We start from the raw sequence: 16,932 nt of genomic DNA, 5'->3' as shown, positions 1-16,932 counted from the left end.
CTATGGAGCATTGTCAAGAGGAAGATGAGACACCAGACCCAACAATGCAGACGAGCTGAAGGCTGCTATCAAAGCTGTTATGGTTCTCAATGGCAAGAGAACATAGCCCAGCAAACATAAGAACTAGCTTTTGGAAGGATGGAAACTAAACTGACCATGAACTAAACCTGCCGCACAACTAACAGTAGCCGGGTAGCGTTGCCTGCGTTTTATCCCTAGACGCCCAGCGCCGGCCGGAGGACTAACTAATCCTGGCAGAGGAAAATATAGTCCTGGCTCACCTCTAGAGAAATTTCCCCGAAAGGCAGACAGAGGCCCCCACATATATTGGCGGTGATTTTAGATGAAATGACAAACGTAGTATGAAAATAGGTTTAGCAAAATTGAGGTCCGCTTACTAGATAGCAGGAAGACAGAAAGGGCACTTTCATGGTCAGCTGAAAACCCTATCAAAACACCATCCTGAAATTACTTTAAGACTCTAGTATTAACTCATAACATCAGAGTGGCAATTTCAGATCACAAGAGCTTTCCAGACACAGAAACGAAACTACAGCTGTGACCTGGAACAAAATGCAAAAACAAACGAGGACTAAAGTCCAACTTAGCTGGGAGTTGTCTAGCAGCAGGAACATGCACAGAAAGGCTTCTGATTACAATGTTGACCGGCATGGAAGTGACAGAGGAGCAAGGCTAAATAGCGACTCCCACATCCTGATGGAAACAGGTGAACAGAGGGGATGATGCACACCAGTTCAATTCCACCAGTGGCCACCGGGGGAGCCCAAAATCCAATTTCACAACAGTACCCCCCCCCTCAAGGAGGGGGCACCGAACCCTCACCAGAACCACCAGGGCGATCAGGATGAGCCCTATGAAAGGCACGGACCAGATCGGAGGCATGAACATCAGAGGCAGTCACCCAAGAATTATCCTCCTGACCGTATCCCTTCCATTTGACCAGATACTGGAGTTTCCGTCTGGAAACACGGGAGTCCAAGATTTTTTCCACAACGTACTCCAACTCGCCCTCAACCAACACCGGAGCAGGAGGCTCAACGGAAGGCACAACCGGTACCTCATACCTGCGCAATAATGACCGATGAAAAACATTATGAATAGAAAAAGATGCAGGGAGGTCCAAACGGAAGGACACAGGGTTAAGAATCTCCAATATCTTGTACGGGCCGATGAACCGAGGCTTAAACTTGGGAGAAGAAACCCTCATAGGGACAAAACGAGAAGACAACCACACCAAGTCCCCAACACAAAGCCGAGGACCAACCCGACGCCGGCGGTTGGCAAAAAGCTGAGTCTTCTCCTGGGACAACTTCAAATTGTCCACTACCTGCCCCCAAATCTGATGCAACCTCTCCACCACAGCATCCACTCCTGGACAATCCGAAGATTCCACCTGACCAGAAGAAAATCGAGGATGAAACCCCGAATTATAGAAAAAGGGAGACACCAAGGTGGCAGAGCTGGCCCGATTATTGAGGGCAAACTCCGCTAAAGGCAAAAAAGCAACCCAATCATCCTGATCTGCAGACACAAAACACCTCAAATATGTCTCCAAGGTCTGATTCGTCCGCTCGGTCTGGCCATTAGTCTGAGGATGGAAAGCAGACGAGAAAGACAAATCTATGCCCATCCTAGCACAGAATGCTCGCCAAAATCTAGACACGAATTGGGTACCTCTGTCAGAAACGATATTCTCCGGAATACCATGCAAACGGACCACATTTTGAAAAAACAGAGGAACCAACTCGGAAGAAGAAGGCAACTTAGGCAGGGGAACCAAATGGACCATCTTAGAGAAACGATCACACACCACCCAGATGACAGACATCTTCTGAGAAACAGGAAGATCCGAAATAAAATCCATCGAGATGTGCGTCCAGGGCCTCTTCGGGATAGGCAAGGGCAACAACAATCCACTAGCCCGAGAACAACAAGGCTTGGCCCGAGCACAAACGTCACAAGACTGCACGAAGCCTCGCACATCTCGAGACAGGGAAGGCCACCAGAAGGACCTTGCCACCAAATCCCTGGTACCAAAGATTCCAGGATGACCTGCCAACGCAGAAGAATGAACCTCAGAAATGACTTTACTGGTCCAATCATCAGGAACAAACAGTCTACCAGGTGGGCAACGATCAGGTCTATCCACCTGAAACTCCTGCAAGGCCCGCCGCAGGTCTGGAGAAACGGCAGACAATATCACTCCATCCTTAAGGATACCTGTAGGTTCAGAATTACCAGGGGAGTCAGGCTCAAAACTCCTAGAAAGGGCATCCGCCTTAACATTCTTAGAACCCGGCAGGTAGGACACCACAAAATTAAACCGAGAGAAAAACAACGACCAGCGCGCCTGTCTAGGATTCAGGCGTCTGGCGGACTCAAGATAAATTAGATTTTTGTGGTCAGTCAATACCACCACCTGATGTCTAGCCCCCTCAAGCCAATGACGCCACTCCTCAAAAGCCCACTTCATGGCCAAAAGCTCCCGATTCCCAACATCATAATTCCGCTCGGCGGGCGAAAATTTACGCGAGAAAAAAGCACAAGGTCTCATCACGGAGCAATCGGAACTTCTCTGCGACAAAACCGCCCCAGCTCCGATTTCAGAAGCGTCGACCTCAACCTGAAAAGGAAGAGCAACATCAGGCTGACGCAACACAGGGGCGGAAGAAAAGCGGCGCTTAAGCTCCCGAAAGGCCTCCACAGCAGCAGGGGACCAATCAGCAACATCAGCACCCTTCTTAGTCAAATCAGTCAATGGTTTAACAACATCAGAAAAACCAGCAATAAATCGACGATAAAAGTTAGCAAAGCCCAAAAATTTCTGAAGACTCTTAAGAGAAGAGGGTTGCGTCCAATCACAAATAGCCTGAACCTTGACAGGATCCATCTCGATGGAAGAGGGGGAAAAAATATATCCCAAAAAGGAAATCTTTTGAACCCCAAAAACGCACTTAGAACCCTTCACACACAAGGAATTAGACCGCAAAACCTGAAAAACCCTCCTGACCTGCTGGACATGAGAGTCCCAGTCATCCGAAAAAATCAAAATATCATCCAGATACACAATCATAAATTTATCCAAATAATCACGGAAAATGTCATGCATAAAGGACTGAAAGACTGAAGGGGCATTTGAAAGACCAAAAGGCATCACCAAATACTCAAAGTGGCCCTCGGGCGTATTAAATGCGGTTTTCCACTCATCCCCCTGCTTAATTCGCACCAAATTATACGCCCCACGGAGATCTATCTTAGAGAACCACTTGGCCCCCTTTATGCGAGCAAACAAATCAGTCAGCAGTGGCAACGGATATTGATATTTAACCGTGATTTTATTCAAAAGCCGATAATCAATACACGGCCTCAAAGAGCCATCTTTCTTAGCCACAAAGAAAAAACCGGCTCCTAAGGGAGATGACGAAGGACGAATATGTCCCTTTTCCAAGGACTCCTTTATATATTCTCGCATAGCAGCATGTTCAGGCACAGACAGATTAAATAAACGACCCTTAGGGTATTTACTACCCGGAATCAAATCTATGGCACAATCGCACTCCCGGTGCGGAGGTAATGAACCAAGCTTAGGTTCTTCAAAAACGTCACGATATTCAGTCAAGAATTCAGGAATCTCAGAGGAAATAGATGATGAAATGGAAACCACAGGTACGTCCCCATGCGTCCCCTTACATCCCCAGCTTAACACAGACATAGCTTTCCAGTCAAGGACTGGGTTATGAGATTGCAGCCATGGCAATCCAAGCACCAACACATCATGTAGGTTATACAGCACAAGAAAGCGAATAATCTCCTGGTGATCCGGATTAATCCGCATAGTTACTTGTGTCCAGTATTGTGGTTTATTGCTAGCCAATGGGGTGGAGTCAATCCCCTTCAGGGGTATAGGAGTTTCAAGAGGCTCCAAATCATACCCACAGCGTTTGGCAAAGGACCAATCCATAAGACTCAAAGCGGCGCCAGAGTCGACATAGGCATCCGCGGTAATAGATGATAAAGAACAAATCAGGGTCACAGATAGAATAAACTTAGACTGTAAAGTGCCAATTGAAACAGACTTATCAAGCTTCTTAGTACGCTTAGAGCATGCTGATATAACATGAGTTGAATCACCGCAATAGAAGCACAACCCATTTTTTCGTCTAAAATTCTGCCGTTCACTTCTGGACAGAATTCTATCACATTGCATATTCTCTGGCGTCTTCTCAGTAGACACCGCCAAATGGTGCACAGGTTTGCGCTCCCGCAGACGCCTATCGATCTGGATAGCCATTGTCATGGACTCATTCAGACCCGCAGGCACAGGGAACCCCACCATAACATCCTTAATGGCATCAGAGAGACCCTCTCTGAAATTCGCCGCCAGGGCGCACTCATTCCACTGAGTAAGCACAGCCCATTTACGGAATTTCTGGCAGTATATTTCAGCTTCGTCTTGCCCCTGAGATAGGGACATCAAGGCCTTTTCCGCCTGAAGTTCTAACTGAGGTTCCTCATAAAGCAACCCCAAGGCCAGAAAAAACGCATCCACATTGAGCAACGCAGGATCCCCTGGAGCCAATGCAAAAGCCCAATCCTGAGGGTCGCCCCGGAGCAAGGAAATCACAATCCTGACCTGCTGAGCAGGATCTCCAGCAGAGCAAGATTTCAGGGACAAAAACAACTTGCAATTATTTTTGAAATTTTGAAAGCAAGATCTATTCCCCGAGAAAAATTCAGGCAAAGGAATTCTAGGTTCAGATATAGGAACCTGAACAACAAAATCTTGTAAATTTTGAACTTTCGTGGTGAGATTATTCAAACCTGCAGCTAAACTCTGAATATCCATTTTAAACAGGTGAACACAGAGCCATTCCAGGATTAGAAGGAGAGAGAGAGAGAAAGGCTGCAATATAGGCAGACTTGCAAGAGATTCAATTACAAGCACACTCAGAACTGAAGGGAAAAAAAAAAAAAAAATCTTCAGCAGACTTCTCTTTTCTCTCCTTTCTCTGTCAATTAATTTAACCCTTTGTGTCCGGTCAAACTGTTATGGTTCTCAATGGCAAGAGAACATAGCCCAGCAAACATAAGAACTAGCTCTTGGAAGGATGGAAACTAAACTGACCATGAACTAAACCTGCCGCACAACTAACAGTAGCCGGGTAGCGTAGCCTGCGTTTTATCCCTAGACGCCCAGCGCCGGCCGGAGGACTAACTAATCCTGGCAGAGGAAAATATAGTCCTGGCTCACCTCTAGAGAAATTTCCCCGAAAGGCAGACAGAGGCCCCCACATATATTGGCGGTGATTTTAGATGAAATGACAAACGTAGTATGAAAATAGGTTTAGCAAAATTGAGGTCCGCTTACTAGATAGCAGGAAGACAGAAAGGGCACTTTCATGGTCAGCTGAAAACCCTATCAAAACACCATCCTGAAATTACTTTAAGACTCTAGTATTAACTCATAACATCAGAGTGGCAATTTCAGATCACAAGAGCTTTCCAGACACAGAAACGAAACTACAGCTGTGACCTGGAACAAAATGCAAAAACAAACGAGGACTAAAGTCCAACTTAGCTGGGAGTTGTCTAGCAGCAGGAACATGCACAGAAAGGCTTCTGATTACAATGTTGACCGGCATGGAAGTGACAGAGGAGCAAGGCTAAATAGCGACTCCCACATCCTGATGGAAACAGGTGAACAGAGGGGATGATGCACACCAGTTCAATTCCACCAGTGGCCACCGGGGGAGCCCAAAATCCAATTTCACAACACAAAGCAAACTGGGCTTCCATAACCCCTCAGCAGTGCCACAGGCTGATCGCCTCCATGCCACGCTGCATTGATGCACTAATTGATGCAAAAGGTGCCCTGACCAAGTATTGAGTGCATTTACTGAACATACATTTCAAGACGGATTTTAAAATCATTTTTCAAGCTGGTGTTATAAAGTATTCTAATTTACTGAGATAATGCCTTTTGGGTTTTCATTGGCTGTAAACCATAATCATCAACATTAACAGCAATAAACACTTGAAATAGATCACTCTGTGTGTAATGACTATATATAATATATGAGTTTCACTTTTTGTACTGAAGAACTGACAAATTAACTTTTTGATGATATTCTAATTTTGTGAGACGCACAAGTATGTGTCGGCAGAAAGCAGGAAGACATCCAGCAACCGCAACATAAAGGACTATAAAATATTTATTTTTTGAGCTATAATTAACCCCTTTCTCACCTCGGATGGGATAGTACCTCCGAGCTCAGATCCCCCGCTTTGATGATTTATTAACTAGCGGCTGACAGCGGCATCTAACTACTGCTTCCGGTCATCGGGCTGGAAATGAGCACATCGCTGACCCCCGTCACGTGATTGGGGGGCAGTGATGCGTTGGCATAACAACCAGAGGTTATTGAAGACTCTATGATTGTTGATGCCGGATTGCTGTGAGCGCCACCCTGTGGTCGGCGCTCGTAGCAATGCAGTAATTCTACTACATAGGAGCGATCTGAGAATCGCTTCTATGTAGCAGAGGCAACCGAGTTGTGCCAGCTTCTAGCCTCCCATGGAGACTATTGAAGCATGCCAAAATTTAAAAAAAAAATGTTTTTATTTTTATATATGAAAAAAATAAAAAAAAATTAAAAAGTTTAAATCACCCCCCTTTTGCCCCATTCAAAATAAAACAATAAAAAAAAATCAAACCTACACATATTTGGTATCGCCGCGTTCAGTACATGTGGGGGTTGCCTGGTTGCTAGGGAATCCCCACATGCACTTATGCTGGCTAACAGATGTAAATCATTCAGCTGCAGCAAGAAAAATGAGCACTGAAAAATACTCGGAGGTCACCCGAGCGTGCTCGAGAAATCTCGAGTAACGAGTATATTCGCTCACCACTAGTAAGGATCTTCCATGTCCGATTTTGGACTGCGGATCCATTTGCTCTCTCTCTCATATAGAGGGCAGAAACGCTAAGCCAGGCGAGCGCTCCTGTGTAGGAGAAAGGCGGTCAAGATAGCTGCTGGACGAATGTTCAAATGTGCCAAATGGGGGGCTTACGTTTACACTTTCTAAGAATTGGACTCCCTACCATCTGCTCCCTTATGTATTGACTGTTTGCAGCCCATAAATATGGAGACACACAGGTGAGCATAAGAGCTGTATACACAAAAATGTAGAATCTTTGAAATCAAGACTGTTGCAAAGTTGCTTCATTCATAATTCAGTTAGTTTCAAGCAAAAATAAAAAAAAACCTATCTGGAAAAGAAAGGTAACTGTGTAATATAAACAGTATTATATGCGGGACAGATAGTGGATGGGGAGATCTAAGATAAGAAGGAGAAGCATCTTGGAATGAGTGGAGATCCAAGATAAGAAGAAGAATCTTGGAATGAGGGGATGTGGAGAAACGGGGTCAGTGGGTGCTCTCGTACGCTGGCCCGGCTGTGTTTAGCAAGACTGCATGGACCACGGCTCATACCACTGAACGCCCGCTCTATCTCCCAGTGGGCAATATACTACACAGACAACACAGGGTTAAGGTAAAACAGGGTGGCAATACTTTATTGAACCACAGCACACAATAACAAACAGAACAATCCCCCCATGGCTGGAATTGCTTGGTCACATGGGCGCATATAAAAGATCACTGTGTCTCCACGTATTTCCAGTATGACATGGTGTCAGAGCTCCCAGGGTCACATGGGCGCATATAAAAGATCACTGCGTCTCCACGTATTTCCAGTATGACATGGTGTCAGAGCTCCCAGGGTCGCTACTCCATCTGTGGATGCACGCACAGAGAAGAGGTAACGGCAAGCATAGGGAGATGACCAAGAACTGTCCATAGAGTCCATACAAGGTCCAAAGCCAGTTGACACGATGTCAGAGCTCCCAGGGTCGCTACTCCATCTGTGGATGCACGCACAGAGAAAGGGTAATGACAAGCATAGGGAGATGACCGAGAACTGTCCATAGAGTCCATACAAGGTCCAAAGCCAGTTGACACGAGAGTCACCACCTGGCTTATCTGACCATCTCCATGGAACCAGGCGACCAGCGGGTCCCAAACCTGGCTTTCTCCAAACATATCCATGGTTCGGAGATGGTCACTGGATCAGATCTGCGTCCTTCCAACCGGAGCCGAAAACCCCTAGGTTGTTTCCTATAGAATCATAGATCAGTGGCCCTCGTGATGGTGCCATGATGAATTGGCTGCAGTCCTTTCTCTTGTCTGCTGGGTGGTTTGCAGAATGTCTGGCTGGTAGCTCTGTGTTACTTCAGTCTCCCAGGATGTGATCTCTGAGTCTTTTTATACCCAAGGCATGTCAGCTATTTTTAGAATTACCCAGGGTCTTTCAGTCCAACATCAAGATAAGGTAAACAATGGTGATGGGATTAAGTAGCACTATTAGCATATAAGCACACATCAATAAACAAAGCTTAAAGGCCCCGTCACACATAGCGATTTACCAACGATCACGACCAGCGATACGACCTGGCCGTGATCGTTGGTAAGTCGTTGTGTGGTCGCTGGGGAGCTGTCACACAGACAGCTTTCTCCAGCGACCAACGATCAGGGGAACGACTTCGGCATCGTTGAAACTGTCTTCATCGATGCCGAAGTCCCCCTGCAGCACCCGGGTAACCAGGGTAAACATCGGGTTACTAAGTGCAGGGCCGCGCTTAGTAACCCGATGTTTACCCCGGTTACCAAAAAAAACAAACTGTACATACTCACCATCTGATGTCCGTCAGGTCCCTTGCCGTCTGCTTCCTGCTCTGACTGCCGCCGTAAAGTGAGAGCACAGCAGTGACGTCACCGCTGCGCTCTGCTCTCACTGTACGGCGGCACTCAGTCAGAGCAGGAAGCAGACGGCAAGGGACCTGACGGACATCAGATGGTGAGTACGTACTGTTTGTTTTTTTTTACATTTACGCTGGTAACCAGGGTAAACATCGGGTTACTAAGCGCGGCCCTGCGCTTAGTAACCCGATGTTTACCCTGGTTACCAGTGAAGACATCGCTGGATCGGTGTCACACACACCGATTCAGCGATGTCAGCGGGACCTCAACGACCAAAAAAAAGGTCCAGGCCATTCCGACACGACCAGCGATCTCGCAGCAGGGGCCTGGTCGCTGGTATGTGTCACACATAGCGAGATCGCTACTGAGGTCGCTGTTGCGTCACAAAACTTGTGACTCAGTAGCGATCTCGCTAGCGATCTCGCTATGTGTGACGGGGCCTTAACACACTCAATGTACAGTCACTATTACAGACTTACACAATATGTTAGATAGTATATCAGTTGGCAAGTCTGTCTTCTTGACCCACCAGACATAAACACTTGAATTCACAAGCCAATATACAGATAAAAAGCCAGTTCTTTTGGTTTTGCAAAAAAATGGTTGTCTGGGAAATTAAGATACAATCTGGTTTCTTCACAGGGGAGATCCAAGATAAGAAGGAGAAGCATCTTGGAATGAGGGGAGATCCAAGATAAGAAGGAGAAGCATCTTGGAATGAGGGGAGATCCAAGATAAGAAGGTGAAGCATCTTGGAATGAGGGGAGATCCAAGATAAGACGGAGAAGCATCTTGGAATAAAGGGAGATCCAAGATAAGAAGAAGCATCTTGGACTGAGGGGAGATCCAAGATAAGAAGAAGCATCTTGGAATGAGAGGAGATCCAAGATAAGAAGGAGAAGCATGTTAGAATGATCTTCAGTGATATTGGAATTTCAGGATGCAAAACAGTTCTGAAGTGCAGCGTTTATCGCATTATCTGCGCCGAGTGTGTGCTGCACATCTAATAAATACAGACTTCCCAGGAATGTATAATGTGTTTCTTTTCGGCTAATCTGATCACCCGAGCTGCCAGATCTTTATTACATGTATCTCTATGAACAATGAGCCTCCTCTCGTTTTGCTTTAAACTTCTAACAATCTATTGTATTTCTTTCCTGCGTTCTAAACCTGCTTCCTGCATGGAGCGTTCAACAGGTGATGACCCCAATTTCCTCTGTTTAGCCTCATGTGCGGCTGCCACGAGCCCCGACACCACACCCGGCATACTCTGAGCTGTTGACCTGTAGCCTGTCTCTAGTGGCTCACACATGGATATTGCTGTGTCACACTCGCAGACTCCTATAAACAGGGGCACCTTTCCTTGTATTCCTTACACATGGGCATTAGCCTAGAGATAGTAATCACAAAAAAAAAGTAATAAAATAAATAAAAAGACAAGGGTAGCACAGACCGTTTTTCCAGAAATATTGCAGCGAGTTGGTAAGTGTCCAAAATGGGCAAACAAAATGTTAAATCGGGTCCGGTGGTGTAAATGTGAACATCACAGGGTGCATACAAAAAACGCATCTCGCCATCTTGAGAGTTTTGTTTTTAACTTTAACAATTCTACATCCATAGTTCACATATATAAACTTCAGTACGTGCTTCTATGAACTAATACCAAACTCATCAGCTTTCCTCCATCTCACTTAATCCCCTATCAGACGTATCGATCACTATAAACAACATCACGCTTTCCCCGTATCACAAAGCCGCTGTTTCGGTGCAACGCTTGACTCTGCCCTGTCCATCAAATTGCACATCCAAGCACTCACCATCTTCTGAAGCCTCCAGCTCAAAAACATTTCCAGAATTTGTCCTCTCCTTAACCCTGAATTTACTAAAATGCTAGTGCCCTCATCATCTCCCACCTTGACTACTGCAATATCCTCCTGTGTGGCCTCTTGGCTAATACTCTCACACCTCTCCAGTCCGTCCTTAATTCTGCTGCTTGATTAACCCCTTTCTAACATATCACGTACAGGGTTTGCCTGACTGATATCTTTGCCGGCAGATGATGGTTGATTTAATCAGCCATCATCTGCCTCTAACAGCCCCGGGTGGAGTTGAGCTCCACCCATGGCTGTTAACCTGTCAATGCCGCTGTTAATCTGTGAGAGCGGCATTGAAAACTCGCCGGCACACTGTTCTGTGCACCCATCGGTGCACTGATGGGTTGCCATGATGGCCAAGGGTCTGCTGAAGACCCCTGTGCCTATCATGATAATGTTCAAAATCAACCCATTACAAATTAAGAAATAAAAAAATACACATATTTGGTATCGCTGCGCTCGTAAAAGACCGATCTATCATAATATAAAATAAATAAATCCGATCAGTTTACATTGTAAGGAGAAAAAAAAAACAAAATGGCAGAATTGCATTTTTTAAGCTGCCGCAACAATGAAAAATTGTGATAAGAGGCGATCAAAACATTGTATCTACCTGAAAATTATATTGATAAAAACATTGGCTTAAGGTGCAGAAAAAAATCTTCACAAAGCCCATATCCCGAAAAAAAATTTAAATCCTTAACTTCTCAGAAAATGGCGTCACAGACCAAAAAAATTTCACCACTTAAATAAAAATAAAAGTATGCAGGCATGTTAGCTGCGTAATCATACTGTCAAGTCATATTTACAATAAAATGAAAACTGTAAATAAATAATTTTTTTTTTATTTTTTTTTTTACTATTTTCTCCACACTCTGAGTTTTGTTTCCCACATCCCAGTGCATTACCTGATAAAATGGATAGTATCAATCAAAAATACAACTCGACCCACAAAACTACAAGCCTTCCTACTGCTAAAATAATTTAAAAAAAAAACTTACAGCTCGAGGAACAAGGTGAGGAAAACGCAAAGGTAAAAAAAAAAAAAAAAAGAAGGTCCTTAAGGGGTTAATCCCAGTCTCCCCTGACAAACCCTCTGCTTTTACAAAACTTTTGGCTCCCAATTTGCCAACGAATCCAGTTCAGACTACTAACATTGTTCCACAAAGCCGTCTGTAGTCCCCTCCTCCATATATCTCCAACTATTCTCCCTATATCTTCCGGTCCTCTCTAGACCTCTTCCTCTCCTCCGCTGTCGCACGTTCCTCACCTAATCTCCTCCAAGACTTCTTTCGAGCATCCACCGTCCTCTGGAATTCAGTGCCTCATTATCTCCCACATTTGGAACCTCCACATACAACCTGCAAACTCACGTCTTCAGGACAGCCTGCAATGACCCCACACTCACGGGATTACCACCAGAGCTGCTGCGCAAGATGGTTCACAGCCAATAGCTGGAATGCATGCTAAAACCAGTCGCCAAGTCGCAACGTAGCACAAAACCGTGTCAGTAACCGTTCTGTAGAGGAGTCAAAACTTATTAGTCTGAACGGAGCACTAATCCTTTATCAGTGTCAACGAACCTGACCCCTGGGGTTCTGCCTGCAGCCCAGGCTGTCTCCACCATCAGGGGCACCAGTGAACACCAGGTCACGCACCTTCCTAGGCAGCCCTGGCACTGCAGCACAGCGGGTCCACGAACCACGTGCACCACCAGCGGGCGTGGCAACCCTAAGTGTTGGATGGGTTACAGGTCAAGACTCTGTGCAGCTGGTCATGTTCTTCTAAACGAAACTCGCCCTAAACTTGCCGTTATGGAACTTGCACTGTGCACTGGGCAGTCATGAGGAACTAAAAAGGGTCTTCCCTAACTTGCTCTCACAAAGCTGGAAGCAACAATAGTCCTCAATGTCTTGTGCTAAAGAATTGAGAGTCCTAGGCCAAACTACTAAAAATCAACCACGGCATTACACCTCTCCTTACGGCTGGCACAATGCAGTCAGGGAGGTAACGTTCTCCTGGCATTTACCAAACACAGGCTCATCCATCTGATGCCAGAGAAGTGGGGTCCAGAGTAAAGTGTGGCGGCTTTCCATCAATCCATCTGATGATTGGTATTGTGCTTGGTGATGTAAGGCTTGCATGCAGCTGCTCAGCCATAGAAACCCATGCTATGAAGCACCTGGCGCAGTTTTAGTGCTGAAGTTATTTTCAGGGTAGATTTGGACTCTGCAGTTATGGAGTCAGCAGAGCGTTGGTGACTTTCATGCACTCAGCGTACCCGCTCAGTAACTTTAGGTGGTCTGCACCGTCATGGAGGAGTTGCTACATTTCCTTCCACTTTTCAATAACATTTTTCAGTTGATCTTGGAATATTTAGTAGGGAACTGACTTTTACACTAGTGGCTCCTGTTACAAGGCCGCGCTGGTATCAGTGAGCTCTTTTTTTGCTTCCGTGCTGAGCATTAGTGTTTTCTCTACAGCCGCCATTGTTAACTGTGACTACTCTAGGTCTGGAGAACAGGCATTTCCTGCAGCTCCACTGGTACAGAGGTGAAAGGTTACAAATTAGGGAATCCCATAGAATTCATTAGTGGAGCCGAACGCCCAATGCATAGCAGCCCGAGGGGTCCACATCAGCCCATGTAGGCCTCGTGATATGCAGTTTTACATGCACTTTCAAAGGTGACCCCGTAAATTACCGGCAAGTCATCCTGTGTGAATGGAGTGGTTATGAGCATGTGCGTCCTTGAATGAAGCAGTGGTCGCACATGCTCACAACATGCTGTATATGCACATTTGATTGATGATCAAATGTGATGGGATAAGGTGTTATCTGAGCATGCTCGTGTACTAACCGAGTGACTTAGGCGTGCTCGAATAATGTGTTTGAGTCCCTGCGGCTGTTCGACAGCCGCAACACATCCAGGGATTGCCTGTCTGCTCAACAGCCACAGCAGGGATTGCCTAACAGCAACAAGACACGCAGCCGTGGGGACTCCTCGGAACATATTATTCAAGCATGCCGAATACACTGTTAGCACCCGAGCCTGCTCAGATAACACCTTATCCCAGCACGATTGCACATCACTAGTGATCATACATATCTCAAACAATCTATTAAGCTATGACAACCAGTTTGCAGGCGATCTACATTTTTTTTGTCATAGTGGAACATGACGTACCATAATACACAGTAGGTACGGAAAGTATTCAGACCCCTTTAAAGTTTTCACTTTGTTTCATTGCAGCTATTTGGTAAATTCCAAAAAGTTCATTTTTTTTCTCATTAACATACACTCTGCACCCTATCTTGACTGAAAAAAAAAACAAATGTAGTAATTTTTGCAAATGTATTAAAAAAGAGAAACTGAAATATCACATGGTCATAAGTATTCAGACCCTTTGCTCAGTAGTGAGTAGAAGCACCTTTGGAGCTAGTTCAGCCATGAGTCTTCTTGGGAATGATGCAACAAATTTTTCCCTCCTGGATTTGGGGATCCTCGGCCATTCTTCCTTGCAGATCCTCTCCAGTTCTGTCAGGTTGGATAGTGAACGTTGGTGGACAGCCATTTTCAGGTCTCTCCAGAGATGCTCATTTGGGTTTAGGTCAGGGCTCTGGCTGGGTCAGTCAAGAATAGTCACACAGTTATTCTGAAGCCGCTCCTTTGTTATTTTAGCTGTGTGCTTAGGGTCATTGTCTTGCTGGAAGGTGAACCTTCGGCCAAGTCTGAGGTCCAGAGCACTCTGGAAGGTTTCCATCCAGGATATATCTGTACTTGGCCACATTTATGTTCCTTCAGTGACAACCAGTCGTCCTGTCCCTGCAGCTGAAAAACACCCCCAAAGCATGATGGTACCACCACCATGTTTCACTGTCGGGATTGTATTGGGCAGGTGATGAGCAATGCCTGGTTTTCTCCACACATACTGCTTAGAATTATCACCAAAAAGGTCTATCTTCATTTCATCGGACCAGGGAATCTGCAAACACTATGCGGGCTTTCATATGTCTTGCACTGAGGAGAGACTTCTGTCGGGCCATTCTGCTATAAAAGCCCGACTGGTGGAGGGCTGCAGTGATAGTTGACTTTGTGGAACTTTTCCCATCTCCCTACTGCATCTCTGGAGCTCAGCCACAGTGATCTTGGGGTTCTTCTTTACCTCTCTCACCAAGGCTCCTCTCCCACGATTGCTCAGTTTGGCTGAACGGCCAGGTCTAGGAAGACTTCTGGTGGTCTCAAACTTCTTCCATTTAAGGATTATTGAGGCCACTGTGCTGTTAGGAACCTTGAGTGCTGCAGAAATTCTGTTGTAACCTTGGCCAGATCTGTGCCTTGCCACCATTCTGTCTCTGAGCTCATTGGCCAGTTCCTTTGACCTCATGATTCTCATGTGGTCTGACATGCACTGTGAGCTGTGAGGTCTTATATAGACAGGTGTGCGCCTTTCCAAATCAAGTCCTATCAGTTTAATTACACACAGCTGGACTCCAATGACGGAGTAGAACCATCTCAAGGAGGATCACACGGAAATGGACTTAACCCTTTCACGACATGCGCCGTACATGTACTGCGCATGTCGGGTCCCCTGCTTTGATGTGCGCTCCGGCGGTGAGCGCACATCAAAGTCGCGACATGTCAGCTGTTTTGTACAGCTGACATGTGCGCGCAATAGCGGCGGGTGAAATCGCTATTCACCCGCCGCTATTAACCTGTTAAATGCCGCTGTCAAATGCAGACAGCGGCATTTAACTACCGCATCCGGCCGGGCGGCCGGAAATGACGTCATCGCCGACCCCCGTCACATGATCGGGGGTCGGCGATGCATCAGGAAGGTAACCATAGAGGTCCTTGAGACCTCTATGGTTACTGATCGCCGGTGGCTGTGAGCGCCACCCTGTGGTCGGCGCTCACAGCACACCTGCAATTCTCCTACATAACAGCGATCTGATGATCGCTGTTATGTAGCAGAGCCGATCGGGCTGTGCCTGCTTCTAGCCTCCCTTGGAGGCTACTGAAGCATGGCAAAAGTGAAAAAAAAAAGTTTTTAAAAATGTGAAAAAAATATTAAAAATATAAAAGTTTAAATCACCCCCCTTTCGCCCCATCCTAAATAAAACAATTAAAAAAAAAACAAACCTACACATATTTGGTATCGCCGCGTTCAGAATCGCCCGATCTATCAAATAAAAAAAAGCATTAACCTGATCGCTAAACAGCGTAGCGAAAAAAAAATCCGAAACGCCAGAATTACGTTTTTTTGGTCGCCACGACATTGCGTTAAAATGCAATAACGGGCGATCAAAAGAACGTATCTGTGCCGAAATGGTATCATTAAAAACATCAGCTCGGTATGCAAAAAATAAGCCCTCACCCGACCCCAGATCACGAAAATTGGAGACGCTACGGGTATCGGAAAATTGCCCTTTTTTTTTTTTTTTTTTTTTTTAAGCAAAGTTTGGAATTTTTTTTCACCACTTGGATAAAAAATAACCTAGACATGTTAGGTGTCTATGAACTCGTAATGACCTAGAGAATCATAATGGCAGGTCAGTTTTAGCATTTAGTGAACCTAGCAAAAAAAACAAACAAAAAACAAGTGTGGGATTGCACTTTTTTTGCAATTTCACCGCACTTGGAATTTTTTTCCCATTTTCTAGTACATGACATGGTAAAACCAATGATGTCGTTCAAAAGTACAACTCGTTTCGCAAAAAATAAGCCCTCACATGGCCATATTGACGGAAAAATAAAAAAGTTATGGCTCTGGGAAGGAGGGGAGCGAAAAACGAAAACACAAAAACGAAAAAGGGCCGCGACTTGAAGGGGTTAAATATGAGTGTCTGAGCAAAGGGTCTGAATACTTATGACCATGTGATATTTCAGTTTTTCTTTTTTTAGTAAATTTGCAAAAATTTCTATAATTCTGTTTTTTCAGTCAAGATGGGGTGCAGAGTGTACATTAATGAGAAAAAAAATGAACTTTTTAGAATTTATCAAATGGCTGCAATGAAACAAAGAGTGAAACATTTAAAGGGGTCTGAATACTTTCCGTACCCACTGTGTATAAGAAACACCTAAATATTTTCTCCTCTATTTCTGTATAAAACAGCACAGGATCCGGTTTTGTCATTCCCTCTTACACCATCATGTGCCCTAGGAAGCTGCGCAGCGATGTTATGGGGTAATCCGATACACACGACCTGCTCTCTGCGG

Source organism: Ranitomeya variabilis, chromosome 2 (assembly GCF_051348905.1).
Source record: "Ranitomeya variabilis isolate aRanVar5 chromosome 2, aRanVar5.hap1, whole genome shotgun sequence".
Classification (NCBI taxonomy): Eukaryota; Metazoa; Chordata; class Amphibia; order Anura; family Dendrobatidae; genus Ranitomeya; species Ranitomeya variabilis.
This window is presented reverse-complemented; position numbering follows the sequence as displayed.